A 14,233-nucleotide genomic window follows, 5' to 3' on the forward strand; every position below is an offset into this window, starting at 1 on the left:
GGTGATACCGTGTGCCAACCTCTCGCCAGGTTAGCTGACATCCAGAATCGCTGCTGAGACTGAATCTACTCTCATCAGTAAAGAGTATCTTAAGTAAACGTTTTATGGTTGCAACCTTTAGATCCTTAAGTTTTGCCCAACAGTGTATAAGTAATTCTGCAAAATAAAAAGAAATTTTTCCTTTCATAACATTGACCAAATCTGTAACGTTATTTAAAGACTTTACAGACTAATGCTACTTTTAGTTTGATTACACCATCCACTCACCTAATTTTTTCTTTTCTTTTTTTTTTTTTTTTGTATTTAAGTTCAAACCATTTAAGCTGTGGATAGATAACTTAAATTAAGGTCATATAAAAACTGTAACAATTTCTCCTTATATCGAGAGTTAGTGTCAACTGTCGACTACCTTAAAATTACAACGGCTCCAATCAGTCAGGATTTGTATTCAAAAGACTTCACTCAGATGAGAAACTCTACAAAATAAGAACAGGAGTGGATAAATAAATCGAAATGCCTTGTTATGAGGTACTCCAATTTCCAGAGATCGATTTAAACTCGAGTTGTCCTCGCAGGTAGCACAATTGGTACAATTGCCGTCCTCCCCACATCGGGTGGAAAAGACCTGAGTGCTCAATAAGGGGAGGAATTTTATGGGCCTTTTTGACAATGTGGCTAAGTTAATCGGTCTCAGGCGAGGGTAGCATGGTTTTTTCTCCCGGAAACTCGAGGTTTTCGTCCAGCAAACAGAAAATTGACGTCAGAACACGCAATTTACAGACAACATACACTGAGCAATATGGCCTTAGTCTCTGATGCTCCTAAAATTCTATTAAAACAACAAACTCGAGTCGGTCACTTACCGAGTACCAAAAAATTCTGGATTTGGCTAGATGGCTGCTTTCTATATCAACGTGTTAGTGATGCTAAAGTGAAAGCAATATTCCTAGCGTGGTTTCATGACAATATTTTGACCCCCCTGTTTTTAAAATAAGGCGAAGCTTTCGAACAGCAGTATTAATCATCAGTAAATGTCCTAAATACTACGATAATGGCAAATAAAAATTAATTTGATTGGATATGATAAGACAGACTAAGATAAAACTAAATTTAACAAAAAAAGAATTCTTCAAGATAGTGAAAAAAAATTAGAAATCTCCCATGGGCCTTTCGAATTTTTTTTTACAATTTATTTTCTTTCTAAATATTTCTCAATTTTTTTTAGATATTTTTTTTAATTTTTGAAAATTTTATTTTCGTAATTTATTCAAAATGTGAAAACACAGAAACACATTCTATTCAAAATGCGAACGTCTAAATACAAGAACATCACCTTATTTAGCAATTATATGGATTAGAACACGGAAGAAATTATATTTTCCACCCCTTGTTTTCCCGGAAACCTTTTTCTTCAATAATTCCATTTTTTTTATCATTACAACTATAAAAATCTTGTTCTGCACTTGCCACTTGGATAGATGTGTGAATATAGAAATTCTAATAAGTAAGCACCTTGGACAAAAAATTAGTCACCTGTGTAATTTTTCAATTAATAATGCCCAACTCCAACTTCAGCATGAATTCTCGATGGTAGGATTCAACTATATTCTTTTAATATTTCATATCAATATCAGACCATTCTAAAAACAATTGCAACCGTAATGCATTCAGGTTTCGTGGATGCTGCTGTGTTTTCATTTTCCTTTCAAAATGGTAGAGCATTTAAATTGGCCAGCCAAGTCTATCTAGTGACTTGGCTAGCCAATTTAAATGCCCCGCCATTCGTTCGTGTTCCTTGCCAGTTTAAAACAGTGGGGGACCCGTGAACCGAACAGTTGTCATCCAAGTATTCAAAATAATTAGTGTTACAACGTGAGAGGATAAGAGACCCAATTAGGTTTTTTGATCCACTGAGAGCCTCAAGGTTTCATAGTTACAAACTGTATAACTATGACCTTAGCTCTCTCTCTCAAAGCCCCTGGCACCTAGGCAACTGTCTATGAGAAAGGGACATCGTTGTCAGTGGCAGAAGCAACTCTGACCCTGTCTATGCCTGAGACCGACTAACTCAACCAAGGAGTGAAAAAAGCCCATAAACGTTTCTCGGATCATTGAAGGGATTCGAACCTGGACGTTTTCGACCAGGTGTGGAGAAGACGCTGGTGATAACCACTGGACTATTAGCGAGGATTCCTTGACGGTTTCTCCACTTTTTCGTTTCGACAGGTAGTACTCGACTCTTTCAATGACTGGACTTTTCAGTTGGAGCTGTAGTTAGCTGTATTAGGAATGAATTGCAATTGTTAACAAGTATTTACATGCCTGATGATGTTTCAAGGTTTATTGTTTGTAGAGATGACTTCATAGCGTTTTCTGACTTCGCAGAGAAATTGTTCAAACGGTTATTGAATATAGGAAATCGTAATAATAATTAAACATAAGTTATTGACATTTAGCACATTGGTGTAATGACATTTTTTTTTCACTCTGTGCCTATTGCAACTATATGTACTGTTTTGGTGTAGAACTTTCTGTTCTGCGGGTTTGTTGAAATGATGGAGCTTTGTTACATACGGTCAGCATCTATATTGCAGGCTTGGTTATGGAGTTGGATGTTTGGGTGTTCGGGGCTCCCAGGCTTGCCTGATAGATAAGTCTGTCTCAGATAGAAAGTAGACCCTGGCGCGCCTCCTCATGGCCAAGGTTGGGAGTCAGGGGGAAGGGGACCTGGTGTCCCCCTTCCTCCTGGCTGCGAAGTCGCCAGGTGTCAGCACGCAACACTCAAAATAACAACACACATACTTACACACACTTGCCGTCCTTGGCCTTTTGCCTTTTCAGATGCTACTGCGGTATATAGGAGAAATCCTGGAGACCACAATTAAATAAATACACCTTGACCTTGTAGTTAGCCGGCCTTGGACGGAGGGAGTAGGACTTTTTCCGTGGCTTATTCCGGTTTTTCAGCCAACTCAACGTACAAATTGGACCTTGAACACAGATTGCTACAGACAGACATAGCAATAAGATGTAAGTTGCTGGTACGCCTAAAACCCACCAACAACAATAGATTAATCAATTCCCTGTTTTTCAACGGTGAAATAATTTGTTTAAATTATTAATTCGTTTCTTTATGTATGTCACATTAGTTGTTGCTCAAAGAGAGGATTTATCCAGGTTTAGTAGTCTCTAATTGTAGTCTAAATATGGTGGGGGGTGAGATATTGGAGCGCTTGTCACTTTGGATCAAAAGATGGCTAAAATATATCACCAAAATCTTAAAACTACTTTCAGTGTACAGTTTTACATACAGTGTCGTTTACGTTGAGAACAGCTTCTGTAGAATGAAAAAGACCTGGGGGTAATTGTGCGGTCAGTCATGAGGTTCTCAGAGCAGTGCGGACGGGCTGCCAGAGCAGGTTATGGGTCTTGTTAATGATATACAGGAATTTTGCGAACAGGAATAAGGAGGTGATTATCCCCTGGTATAAGGCAAGCAGGCCACACCTTGAGTACTGCGTACAGGTCTGGAAGCCTCATTTTAGGCTTCCAGACCTGTACGCCTCAATTTGAATTTATGCTTCCTCAGGTTCGTAATCTGAGGAAGAGGACGTATCCTGTCAGCATTGAGCCTGCTCAACCCTTCATAATTTCTGATGGAATGTTCCCCATCAGAAAAATAAAATTGTTTCTCTTAGTGCAGAATATTCGTTTAGAAATTAAAAATGAGTGTATTAATAAGGAATCTTGAGTATCTTCCATGCGTCACAATGATCTCCCCCCTCATATAATCTAGGACCTGGGCAGTTTAACAGAATATGATATAAGGCATACTGTTGTATTTACATTTTTTGTCAAATACTGTATACTTTTTAAGTTGTCACGAGAAGGCTTAGTTAGGTACAAGAGATTACACAAGAAATTCATTGAATCAATTTATTTTTCAATATTTAACAATGTTCAATGATGAAGAGTGGAAATGCTGGTGTGGTAAATTCATAATATTAATATGCAGTCGGTGCAACGATGTAGAAACCTGTAAAAAAAAGAAAAAAAAGAATGAAAATGTAAAATCCACATAATGCTAATAACATCAATCAACAATTATTTTAATTTAATACTTTTTTTGACAAATACTTTTATATTTTTATCCTATTCTTTTATAGATAAATGACGTAATAATATTTCTTATATTTATTGAATAAGAAAAAAAATTAATGAAATAGAGAGATAAGTTAAAATAAATTAAATAATACATAGAATAACATTATTATTGCAGTAACATTATATTTTATTTTAGTCATTTATATTTTAAAATATTAAATTTATATATTTTTATTATGGATATGTAGTTAGCTTTATAGTTTTAAATTTTAATTTTAGCTTTAATTAATTAATTAAATAAAATTAACAATTTTGAGACGAATTCTATTAGGCCTAAGATAAATTAAAAGTTTTCTAGGTGCCACGATTTTTTGACAGAAATTGCATTTTATTTTTATTCACCTGATTTTAGCCTTAGTAGGTTTAGCCTTTTAATCTATTAATTTTTAATAAAAATTTAAAAACCTTTACGTACCCATACTTTATAGAAATATTACATTTCTAATAACCGCCTTTTCCACCTCCAAGTCCACCGCCGTAGCCTCCTTGACCGCCTCCGAGTCCACCACCATAACCACCTCCTTGACCGCCTCCATATCCTCCCTTTCCACCTCCAAGTCCACCACCATAACCACCGCCTAGACCTCCACCGAGTCCGCCTCCATATCCTCCCTTTCCACCTCCAAATCCACCACCGTAACCTCCTTGACCACCTCCAAGTCCTCCTCCTTGACCACCTCCAAGTCCTCCTCCATATCCACCTCCGAGTCCTCCCTTTCCATAACCACCATCACCACCTCCTAGACCTCCTCCGTATCCGCCTCCGAGTCCACCCTTTCCAAAACCACCATCACCACCTCCGAGACCTCCTCCATATCCTCCTCCGAGTCCACCCTTTCCATAACCACCATCACCACCACCTAGACCTCCTCCTCCTCCTCCATAACCTCCTTGACCACCTCCATATCCACCGCCATAGCCTCCACCACCACCACCTCCACCTCCTAACAGACCTACATAATCAGCATTAGCTATGGCGAGGCACAAAGCAAAGGCCAGCTGAAAGAAAATGAAAATAAAAATGTATTAACGACACTTTTACTCTGTTTTTCTTACTATTATCCGAATTACTTTTAAAACATTTCTTTCACAGAGTGATGCGAATTGGTTACTTACATACGTCTTCATGTTAAATCTTTCCAAAGATCGAACGCAAAGTGAGAGTCAAAGTCGTCTGTTGGAGCACAATGTTGGTTGATGTCTTCTGCTGGAACACCAAGTGTCTGCTGATGTAGTCTGCCCAAAACCACCTTTATATATACATCCGCTGCCGTGAGGGGAATGTAGGTTGCACGTGAGCATAGTTGTGCCCTCACCCTTAATTATGAAGGATAAAGGATAATTTTTTTTTAATTCTCATTCGACACATTTGAATATGGATGTTGTTGAAATAATCAAACGAGTTCAAAGCCATGCTAAAAGGTCACTAGATTATTCCCATCACATGACCAACATATTCCGAATGGAGGTTATCTTTTTTAAGAGATTTTCTATTCGACAATTCTTTCCTTTTTTCAATATTTACGAAGTACTGCGCCAATTAAAAGGTGCGAAATTTCGTTAACTCCGAAATGAAGACTAAAAGAAATTGGGGCACGAAAGTCATTGACAGATCGAAGTAACCTTGGCAGTATCACCAGTCAACTGTCGTTGTTCAAAAGTTTTGTTTGGGACCATGGTCGATGTGTTTCTAATTTCACAATCGATCTGTTAGAACGATTTGTCGACCCTTTTATGGAACTTCCATCAAGAGAAATCCAGCAGTTATTATTTATTATTTCATACACTGGTGTGCAAAACTTAAGGACCAACACTATTTCTAAAGGTTACAACCACAAAATCTTTATTTAAAGTACTCTTTACTGATGAGAGTAGATTCAGTCTCAGCAGCGATTCTGGACGTCAGCTAATCTGGTGAGAGGTTGGCACACGGTATCACATTGCAAACATCACTGAAAGGGATCGATGTGGCGTTCGAGGTGTTCTCGTCTGGGAAGGCGTTATCTTGGATGGACGTACACAACTCCAGATACTGGAAAGAGGTAGTGTAACCGGTGCATGCTACTGTACTGAGGTAATTCTTCCCGATGTGCGTCTGTTCCGAGGTGCCATTGGCCCCGAGTTCGTGTTTATGGATGATAACGCCTCACCCCATTGCACTGCATCTGTTGATATGATTTTGGAAAGTGAGGACATCGTTCGTTTGGATTGGCCTGCCCGTTTCTGCCGATCTAAATCCCATCGAACACATATGGGACGCTCTGGAGAGACGCCTAGCGGCACGTCCACACCCACCAGAAAATGTTCACCAGCTGAAGATGCCGCTGACAGAGGAATGGACGATGTTACCGCAATAACTTATCAACAGCATTGTTCTGAGTATGGACAGGCGGTGCAAAGCCTGCATCGACATTAGGAGTGGCCATATCTCCTCCTGAGGACCACCTCTTCTCTTTGTTCCATCTTTGTCAGTGATGCATCTGTATCATGGCAGCCAGTGCTATGTTGCCATGTATGAATGAAGTCCCTCTGTACCGTTTTGTTTCCATTGTTGTGTTGGTGTTGTTTCCTTCATCATTTCTGTATCTCACGAGGTTCCTTTGGTATGCTTTTCCCATATCCAGGCCACTCCTATGAGAAGCTACATGTGAAAACCTGACTGGTCCTTAAATTTTGCACACCAGTGTATATATCACATAGGATCTCCATATACTGTGTGTTGTAACCGAAGCACTGGGTACTTGTTGGACACTGGAAGCTTGTTGCCATGGCTGGTCGGAGGAATGAATCGATAATCTGGCAGATGCGCAGTAACGAAATTTTCTCTGTTTGCACATATAAGTAGTGGCTTTTTGGTCACTCTTTTTGTTATAAACTACAAATTATTTGCCAACACGCCTGAAATGTAGCGCACTATGTACTTTAACTAACTTTTTTGTTCTTCTTCTTTAAGAATAGGGATTAGGCCGTTAGGTACGTTTGGACTCTCGAATTAGTCCGTCCATCTTTTCTCGGGTCTTCCAACACTCTTCCATCCATGTGGCCTATAAAACAGAGTTTTCTTGAGTAGTTTTTCATCAGTTTTCCTGATTACGTGTAGTTTGGGATATGGTCTCTCAACGAGTACCCTGAAAGCGGCCTAAGAAATCTCATTTGTAGTGCCTCCAACCTTCTTTCATCTTTTTTCTTCAAGATCCAAGTTAAAAATAAAGATTTTTACTTGTTCTATATGGCCATTAATTACGATTTTTGCTGGTAATAATTCTTTTCCTTCCATGGCCATAATTTCGGTTTTTTTTATTGATATTTCCATACCAAATAATTAGCTAATTTTGAAAAGATTCTGAGCTGCTTTTTGTAATTCTGTCTCGGATTCAGCTAAAATAACTTAGTCATCAGCATATAGTTGAGTTGAGACTTTTGTTTGAGCTGAAATTTTAATCCCGTTAGAGTGCAATTTTGCCAATCTTCTCTTGCCTTATTGATATTTAGATTAAACAAGGAAAGAGATTAAACACCCTTGTCGTCATCCTCTAGGTGTTTCAATTCTGTTTGAAAATTTAAAATTGTTCAATTGTACTATTATATCTGTATTATCATATAAAACCTTAATTGGTGGGTGGATTCTGTCATATGCTTGCTTATAATCAATATTTTCTTCTATGGCTGTATTTCTATGGTTTTCACAAAGTTCTTTAGATCCCTTCTTATGTAAATCTAGTACCACTCCTGTTTTCCATTCATTAGGGAGTATACATTTTCTCCATACTGTATTAAGAAATTTCAATACTCTTTAACTTTTCACCTACATATTTATTTAACTCAATACTAATTCCATTTATGCCTGGACGTTTCCTTTTTTTTTGGCTTTTATTATAAATAAATAAATCTTTATTGTGAAGTAGAGTTACAGCACAATATCCCATCACGGCGACGAGCGCCAGGGGTTCACATCTAGATTCTAATTTTAATTCAAAATTTTATTAATTCTAATTCAAATTCTTCTTTTGAAATTGATTCCATGTAGGGTTCTGTGTTCTTTGGTAAGAAGGAGGAATTACTGGTGAATTCTCTTATTGATTATTACTTATTTCTATGGACATTTCATTGTTCCAAAGTTTGTAATAATGTCTCCCATTCTTTCACTGTAATTGAATTTATTTTAAGATTATCCTTAGTGTCCAGTTTGAGTTTATTTAAATCGCTAAGCACCTGTATAACAATGACCTCCAGGCAGGAGCATCGAGATAGGAGACACGAATCAGTTGGTCCAAACCAGGACGTCGTGTAGAGGTTCCGGACCACTGCCATATACAGAAACGTGGAGTCTGAGAGGATAGGACAGACCAATTAGGTTGTTTGATCCACTGAGAGCCTCCAGGTTTCATATTTGAAAATTATGTAACTATGACTTTGGCTTTCAATGCCTCAGGCTCCTGGGCAGCTGCTAAGGGACATGGTTGCCTGAGGGCAGAGACAACTCTTACCCTGTCTACGCCTGAGACTGACTAACTCAACCTAGGAGTGAAAAAAGCCCATAAAGTTTCTCGGGTAATTGACGGGATTGAAGCGGGCGTTTTCTACCATGTGTTGGGAAGACGGTGATTATAACCACTGGGCTACTAGTAAGGACTCCTTGAAGATTTCTCCACTAGTTTTTCGTTTTGAGAGGTCGTGCTCGACTCTTGTCAATGACTGGACTTTTCAGTAGGAGCTGTAGTTAGCCGTTCTTAGATGGAGGGAGTCGGACTTTTTCTATGGGTTATTCCAGGTTTTTTTTATCCGGTCCAATATGCAACCCAGACCTGGAACACAGATTCCTAGAGGCATAGCAAAATGGTGTAAGTTGCTGATACGCCTAAAACCAGGGACAACAGATTAATCTACTTCCTGTTTCAATAGTGAAATATGCTGTTGCTTTTGTAAGAAGGAAATTAATTTTTATATTTTGAAAGCGTATTTATTGCTATTAATTTTATTTTGTTTGCATTATTTTTTGGTTTTAGATCATTCCCCTATGGATGTCACAATAATTGTTGCTGAAAGAGAGGATTTATTGAGGTTTAGTAGTCTCTGATCGTAGTTTAAAGATGGTGGAGGTGAGATATTGGAGCATATGTCACTTTTGGTTCATCTTTGGATCCAAAGATGACTAAAATATCTCACCAAAATCTTAAAACTGTACTTACAGTGTACAGTTTACATAGTGTTCACAAGAGAACGGCTTCTGTACATTTGCTGATCTCTTAGCGGATTTTTTTTATGACTTTGAGCACGATTTCTATGTAACATATCGATTGTACACTGAAAGGACAAAATTTATGGGACACCTGGTTCCTGGGCAACGCGATGTTGTCACCCCTCTCGCTAGTAGACAAACCCACCGCCTGGCAGGCAAATAGGTGCACTGCATCACTGCATTCACGTAGAAGGTAATTCGACGTCAGCATGGATAAACGTCGTGAGTTAACAGACTTTGAAAGAGGGATGATAGTGGGTGCCCGACGCATGGCTCACTCTATCGCGGAGGTGGTACAGAAATTGCACTATCCCCGTTCGACAGTAAAGAGTGTATCGGGACTACTCCATTTCTAGAATAACATGTCATTGTGAACAGCGCTGTAGGCGGAGAAAGGTGGCGGATGAACGTAGCAGTCGACGTCTGTCTCGAACTGGAGAGCGACAGTGGCACAAATCATCCTCGACTTCAACGAGGGAGTTGCCAGAAACGTCTCCACCAAGACCATCAAGCGATCGTCAGTCACAATAGGTTATGGAGCCACTGGCCGACCAGAATCCCATTGCTAACACCACCACACAGGACTGTACGCCTCAACTGGGCGAAAGAACATCGGCACTGGACCTTGAATGATTGGAGACGGGTCCGATGAGTCTCGAAATAACTGGAAACAGTTATTTCGAGTAGACGGGAGGGTGCGTATCTGGCGGAAACCGCACGAAGCTATGCACCCATCATGTCAACAAGGAACTGTTCAGGCAATGGTCTGGGGTGTGTTCAATTGGCACACATTGGAACCTCTGGTACGTCTAGACGCATTTCTGAACAGTCCAGGTTACGTGTCAATCCTTGCAGATCATCTGCGTACTTTCATGGTCATTGTGCACCCACAGAGCAATGGACTCTTGCAGCAGTGTAATGCGCTTTCTCACAGAGCTGTGGTGACTATAACCTGGTTCGAAGAGCATTTCGCAGATTTTACCATCATGGAATGGCCTCACAGTTCACCAGACATGGCCCCTGTGGAACATATTTCGGAAGCTGTGTAAAGATCCGTTCGAGCATTGGATCCTCTACCCAGGAATGCGACGGAATTATGGACAGCGGTGCAGCAAGAATGAATGGAAATACTTGTGGAAAGCTTTTGTGAACTAGTGGACTCAATGCCTAGCTGTATGACTGCCCTTACCTGGGCGAAAGGTGGACCTACCCGTTACTTGGAAGGTATCCCGTGATTTCTATCCACTCAGTGTAAATGACGCCTGCTATCTTCTTTACTTCGTTCTACTATCATGTTCTCTAAAATAGTTCGATTAAAATTTGTATTAATGCGATTAACAGTTAGTATTCTATTCTAATACTTTTGGTAACATAGTAGGTGAATTGAGATGTCATCTACTAAACGAAAGAAGTCGCATATGGCGAGGTCTATCGCCAAGAAGTCATAAAAAGTATATGTATACCGTACAGAATTTTTCGATATTATGCATCCAAATGATTTTGGCATCGAGCATACTGTCATCATGCAGTTGTGGTATGAGTACCCGATACACGATCATGAATGTATAAATAATTTAAACGTATAGGCTTTGAAAAACTACTTAATTATTAATTTTATTTTATGATTAAATTAATATTAATAATTCGAGGTTAAATACATCGATTATAAACTTTTACCATAAAAAATTCACGCATTGAGAGAATGAATCCACGATTACGAATTACCTATCCCTGAAAGAGCGCGAATCCTGGACTGCAGAGCAGTGGAAAACAGTCCTATGGACAGACGAGTCGAGGTTCGTACTCTGCCAGTCCGATGGCCATTGCTGGGTGTGGCGAATGCCAGGGGAACAGTTCCTTCCTGATTGCATACTCCCAACAATGAAGTTTGGTGGAGGCAGTGTCATGGTATGGGGCTGCTTTCATGGTTTAGCTTGGGCCCATTAGTCATTATCGACAAAACCATGAATGCTGTGCAATATCAGGACAACCTGGACAATTATGCACTTTCAACGTCATGGCAATACTTCGGGAAAGGCCCATAGCTGTATCAGCAAGACGACGCGCCATGCTATAGTGCTCGGGTCGTAACAGAGTGGTTTGAGGACATAGGTGTGGAAAAGTTGGATTGGCCAGTCTAGAGAGCGGTGAGCTAAACCCTCTTTGGAATATATTGGTTCGTCGGGTACGTGCACATCGAGATCGTCCAAAGAACAAAGCAGAACTGGTGCCTGCGTTAAAGGCCGAGTGGAGGGTCATTTATAAAAAGCTGGCTGAGTGTATGCCGCAAAGATTGAAGGCTTTCATAAAAGCAAAAGGGTTCAGCACAAAATATTAAATTACACAATAAAAGCTCTTTTTTGTCTAAAGGCAGGTGTCCATATTAATGGTAGGGCAGTGTATCTTCAATTGGGTACTCTCCAATCAATCCCTCCTATCAGCATGGAACAAATATACACTGCTCTACCATTAATATCCGGACACCTTCTTTTAGACAAACAAGAGCTTTTATTGTGTCATTATAATATTTTGTAATATTTTGTGCTTTTTATAAATGTCAGGTGATATATTCCTCCACTCGGCCTTTAACGCAGCCACCAGTTCGGTCTTATTCTTTGGGCAATCTCGACGTGCACGTACTCGATGATCCAATACAAAGATGCTCAATAGGGCTCAGATCAGCATTCTCGGCTGGCCATTCCAACTTTTCCACACCCATGTCCTCAAACCATTCTGTTACGACCCGAGCAGTATGACATGGCGCGTTGTCTTGCTGATATAGGTATGGGCCTTCCCCGAAGTATTGCCATAATGGTGGAAGTGCATAATTGTCCAAGCTGTCCTGGTATTGGACAGCATTCATGGTTTTGTCAATACCGACTAGTTGGCCCAAGCCAAACCATGAAAGGAGCCCCATACGATGACACTGCCAAACTTCATTGTTGGGAGAATACAATCAGGAAGGAACTGTTCCCCTGGCATTCATCACACCCAGGAACGGCCATCAGACTAGTAGAGTGCAAACGTCGACTCGTCTCTCCATAGGACTGTTTTCCACTGCTATACAGTCCATGATTCGGGGTCTAGCATTTGTTGAGGTGATCAATGGCTTGTGGACAGCTGCACGACCATTGTAACCCATATCATGGAGTGTCCTTCATTTTGTACTAGTGCTGACATTAATTCCAATACTCTCAAAGAGGATTTGTGTGACTTGAGACAATGGGAAATTACGATTTGGCGCACAGTTCTTCACAGAATTCTCTTGTCCCGTTCTGTTAATTTTCGGGGTTTACCAGGCCGTTTTTGGCCGATTCAGTCTCATTCCTCCGCCATTTGTATATGACGTCACTAACCGTTGACTTAGGGATCCCCAGAGTGACTGCGATGTCTCGTACAGAACGCTTGCATATGTGGCATCCTACTATCATTCCACGTTGGAAGTCTGTTAATTCTGTTCAACCTGATATCTTGCATGCCCACTTTTGCAATTGTCTGTTCGACCCAGTGTGCATATTTATAGCAGGTTCTGTGATGTTTGCATGCAATAGAACCGGTTTTCCCATCAATGAAGGGGTGCCCGGTTATTAATGGCAGGGCAGTGTATTTTACAAATTACCACATTTTTGCTAGTATTTTCTCAAATCTGATACATGTACTGATAAGATGGCTGTATAAATTAATGTTTGCAATCTGGTATAAAAAAACTAGTGGCCAGTCGACTCCATTGCTCCTCTCTACCACGTAAAGAATTTTTTCAATGCATTCCTTGTTTTGGAATGCATTGAAAATATTCAACGCGCATGCTCAATTCGCTCAGGACTAGGACCCGGGCCATTTAACAGAATACAGTATGTAGTGTTGGCACTGATATAAGGCATACTGTTGGTATTTACATTTTTTTGTCAAATACTGTATACTTTCTACATAAAAGTTGTCGTGTGAAGGCTTAGTTATTTACAAGAGATTGCACAAGAAATTCATTGAATCTTAATTTATTTTCGATATTTAACAATGTTCAATGATGAAGAGTGGAAATGCTGGTGCGATAATTTCATAAAATTAATATGCAGTCGGTGCAACGATGTAGAAACCTGTAAAAAAAAAAGAACGAAAATGTAAAATCCACATAAAATAAATCCACATTTGTAAAATGTAAAATCCACATAAAATAAATCCACATTTGTAAAATGTGCAATCCATACAAAATCTACATTAATTAACAATTATTTTAATTTAATAATTTTTTTGACAAAAGTTGTTATAAATTTGGCCTAATGTTTTATAGATAAATGATGTAATAACATTTCTTACATTTATTGAATATGGAATTTTTTAATGAAATAAAAGAGTACTTTAAAATATATTAAATAATATTTATAATAATATTATTTTTGCAGTAACATTATATACATATATTTTATATTTTTAAGTAATTTATATTTTAAAATATTAAATTTATCTTCTTATTATGGATATGTAGTTAATGTTATAAATTTTTAAAATATTTAATATTAATTTTTTATCAATATAGACACTAATGGCTCAAAATATTAAGGAACAGAAGGCGATAAGAAATATTTATATCGATAATTATAGGTTCATATCAATTTAATATTGTGCTATTTTACGGAAGAGAACATTTATATTATGTGTTATATATATATATAATAAAAAAAGAGAAAATTGAATGCATGAAATAATATAATACACAAAACATTGCTGGAAAAATTAGTGAGGGTATAAAAGTACACAGCAGAGCATTTTTAAAGAAAATGAACAATTTTGAGATGGATTTTATAAGTTAAAATTAAAAGTGATTTAGGTGCC

Source organism: Mastigoproctus giganteus, chromosome 7 (genome assembly GCF_048544385.1).
Source record: "Mastigoproctus giganteus isolate SK-2022 chromosome 7, ASM4854438v1, whole genome shotgun sequence".
Lineage (NCBI taxonomy): Eukaryota > Metazoa > Arthropoda > Arachnida > Uropygi > Thelyphonidae > Mastigoproctus > Mastigoproctus giganteus.